General features: G+C 43.7%; 1 protein-coding gene across 1 annotated transcript in view; it reads right to left on the reverse strand.

The window, feature by feature from the left end:
• Positions 1-4177, reverse strand: part of GAS2L1 (growth arrest specific 2 like 1) — a 25878-nt gene that overhangs the window by 18539 nt on the left and 3162 nt on the right. The window lies entirely within an intron of this gene.

The following is a 4177-nucleotide window of genomic DNA, read 5'->3' on the forward strand; positions in this document are numbered from 1 at the left end:
TCAGAGCATTTTTTATTTCTGCGATTTTCACAGCCCTGTCACCAAGCACAGCCATGTCTAGCAGGCGGGAAGACCTGATTGTTCTCTACTGTAGTTACGTTACACCTACAGCTCTTGTTCCTCCCTCAACCTGTGACTGGGCAATGAAAAGAGAAGTAGCAGACCTCTCTGTCACTCTGATCTCTTCTCCTGTTGGCATGTCTCTTGTTAACAAATAACCATTGCACAACAACTTATTTGCTACACATAGTCTGCAAGAGTGATACCGGATCAAATGCAAGTACTTTCTGCTTGCATGAAAAATACATTGGTGATGTAATAATGATTATAGAGCTACATTCATTTGTGTCTAGAATTCAATTTTAAACAAAATACTGTTACTACAGACAATCAATATTTCTGTAGACATGGTGTGCTTCCATAGCTGACTTTAAACTTTCTGGACCTGATACTTTGTGATGAATTGGTAAACAATATAACAGGTGTAACAGGTTATATTATCGTGGAAGCTACAGGCAGTAAGTAGAATTGTTATATTGAGCTATCGCTTGTTTTACAGCACAGGTTTCAGTGGAAACCATGTGAGCAAACTGGGACTATCAGTACACAGACTTATAAAAAGATAATACTTTAGTACCTACCACACACCCTTTCCTAATAGATCATAAAGCATGACCTCTACCCAGTAGTACATCTCACCCTCCAATGACTAAGAAGTTACTTGATTAGTCTATGTACATACATCCTCCAAGATAGGAAAACGTATTTTGCAGGTCTTTCATAGAAAGCAAAGATCTATGTTCTTGTATGCTAAATATTGACAACAGTCTGACTTGTTGAACATGGATACTTTCCATTCCTCCTGATTAATACCATAACTCAACTCCTCCCTACGGCTCTATACATCTTACATGGACCCCCTGCAGCAACCTTCCACAAAGCTACAACAAAGGTGTCACTCTGACAGTTATTTCAAGTAGTATTAAACTCTCAAACCTCAATAATGAGTCCAGATCAAACAAATACACATTGCCCAGCAAAGTATTTCTTTACATTTTTACCCAAGCACTTATGCTTTCAACCACCTCTAACCCCTTTAGCTTGGCTTTCCTGGACTTCCTGTCCAGTACAAGGTTACCAGGAGCAAAGCAGTCTCCAGCAGGGGCATATCTGCCGCGAGGCAAACAAGGCGTTTGCATTGAGTGGCAGATTTCAGGGGGGCGGCAAAAATGCCGCCCCCAAAACACTCGGGCAGCCGGACAGAGGAGGCGGCGGCATCAAAGGACGGAGTCTGCAAGGAGGCAGAGGAAGCATCGAGGAGGCGTCGGTGGAATCGGCAGAGGAGGCGGAGCAGCAGGAGGGGGCGAGGTGAAGCAGCAGTAGGGGGCAGGGCGATGCCGGGCTATGTCGGATATGGAAGGGGCGGGATCAGGGCACCGTCGCGCCGTAGGAAGCCAGTGCATGCTTGACAGAACCCCGGGTCACCGAAGAACCGTTGGGGTACGGAGGAGGCCAGGTCCTGCAGCACCAGTCCAGCGCTGGAGAAGGCCGGGGACCAAGCAGCAGGTAAGATAATCACACTGCTGCTAAAGGGACCCTGCAGAGACCAGCATGGATTCTGCACAGCCCACCTGAGAGTCTTGAGTGGGCTGTACAGGATCTGTGGGGGGGTCTATGTTGGGCAGGGCCTACCACACATCCTGCACCGGTCTGCAGGGTCTCAGAGGGGGTGTGCATGATCTGTGGTGGGCTCTGCAGGGTCTCGGGGGGGGCTCTGCAGGATCTGTGGTGGGCTCAGCCTCAAACCAGAATACACCACTGGTCTCCAGCAGATGTCCATCTACTAGGTTGGGGAAGGGAGGAGGGGAGGAAGGGAGCTGGGGACTGGCTTGCCTTGCTGTACCTGTGTGTTTGTGGAGTCACACACAGATTATTAGCACGCACAAGGGTGGCTCCATAGGACCCTGCAAGGGAAATGAGCCACCCTAATACAGGATATCAGGGCCAGTGCTCAGGAGACCAGCAAATTCTACAGAAAACTAAAACTTTTAATCATCAAGGGGCAGCATCCATTGTAAATGATTTCATCAGCATTTGAAATAGCTTAAAAACCTTTTGACGTTATTATCACTTTAAATAATAACAATCCATAGGCAGGGGTAGGGCGGGGGGGGGTTTAAACTGTTATTCGGTTGCAATGGCTGTGGCAGTTGGGTAGAATCTGAAATATCCAACTACCGATGTCCCCAAGAGAGATGAACAACCAGCAGGTCCCACTACTTTCCAACAGTAAGGCTCCATTCAAACATAGTGGTAGCGGTTTATGTGTGTTTTTTCACGCGGAAGACCACGCAGAACAAAACTGCACAAACGGTAACATACGCGTGGATTCCGCACATCTGCGGCTATTACTATAGCTGGAACGCACGGAATCCGCCCATAAAATTGTGCTTAAACTATTTTAAACAATGCATATTGCATTGCATTGGTTTTTATGTTTAGCGCGTTTACGCGCATATTCATATGCCTGAATACGCACGGAAAACTGCTCATGTGTGAATGGAGCCTAAGGCAAAAATGAAGCTGTAGTTTGGTGGAGTTTACTTTTAAGAGTAGAAACACACAACTGGCCTTTCTGTTCTCCGGAATGGGGATTTCTATGTATGATTTTGTTCTGAGAATTAGGACAGCGGAGTTTATTATATTTTCCACAGGAAGTCTTAGTCTCTTCATCACCCTGGAAACACAAAAACATCGAGGGAAAGTCTACAGACTAGGCTGACACGCAAGAACTACAGACAGGAAAAACATGCCCTGATATCACTTCCTTTTATGATGAAGTGATTGGTCTTTGTGCTGCACACTTCCACTGGTCTGCTTCATGTAGGCTTATAATACTTAAAATTAGTCAACAGCAAAAGGACGTCTATGGGTGGCAAAAAAAATGACTAAAAATAAAAATAATAATATAGTTGGAAAGTAAATTTGGTATGCATAATTTTTATATTTCAGCTGTAACCCAGAGATGATTACCTTTAATCGCATAAAATTTAAGAGACCAACAATTAGCTCATCCCTCGCAAAGTCTGTTCCATGAAACTGCAAAGTTGCAATATGCTGTACTGATCACTGAAATCTGTAACAAAAATGTTACAAGGCGAAGAGACAGACATCACTGTGATCTCTAAATGCACCCCACCAGCAATAACTATTTCCAGAATACTGGGATGAAGGCACTTTAAGGCCGGAACGCTACAAAATAATCTGAGCCAAGGTTGAAAGTTAATACAGAACTTCTATTGTTCAGAAAGTTTGACACGTGGCTGATAATGAGTGTCTATTTACTACTTTCATGCCACAACTAAACAACAATGATACAACTGAAGCTCTTTAAGCAATCATCAGCAAAGCCTTACTGACCTTTATAGAGATCTGTCATATGAAAACCTGGTGCTAATGTGCTGTTCTATTAGCTGAAGGATTAAATGTGCTCATAGAATTTAGAGGGTATATAACTGTCTGCTTTTTGTTAGTGTTTGGGATAGGTTGGATCTGGTTGCAAACTCAAGATTTTTTTAAGATTTGTTCTGTTTGTAGCCAGATATATTAAGCTGGCAGTACACTATTAGCTTTTGTTTGTTCAGCCTGTGAGATAAACAGCATGGATGGATAAATCTGGCATGGCGGCTATCGTATTCTGACAGCCGCTGTCAGAACATATATACAGTATATATACAGAGACTGCAGCCTATTGCTGCAGTTCCCATTTGGTTAAAAATGACTGGCCTAGCCTCTTTGTCAAGAGCTGATGGAGTAACTAACTTCTCTCGAGCTGGCAGGGCCACCCACTGTAAGAATTCCCGTGAGTTGGTCAAAATACTAACAAAATACTTGGTCAAAATACTTGAATTGAATTGGTCAAAATACTAACACTGTTATTATAAATGCCAGGTGTGGGCCAAAAGGTATGATATGGGAAGAGTTGGCATTGTTTCTTGAGCTGGTTACTTAGAAAGATCACTAACATTTGATGATGTTGGAATAGAAGACCTCTTACTTAAAGAAGCACTCTGGCAAAATGTTTTACTAACCCTTGAAAAACGAAGAGGGAGCTGGTAACCCTTGCAGTGGGGGGTTAGCCCCACTGCAGGGCTTCATATATATATTTATTTATATA

The sequence above is a fragment of the Nanorana parkeri genome, unplaced genomic scaffold, assembly GCF_000935625.1.
Source record: "Nanorana parkeri isolate BGI_ZX_2015 unplaced genomic scaffold, ASM93562v1 scaffold1476, whole genome shotgun sequence".
Taxonomy (NCBI): domain Eukaryota; kingdom Metazoa; phylum Chordata; class Amphibia; order Anura; family Dicroglossidae; genus Nanorana; species Nanorana parkeri.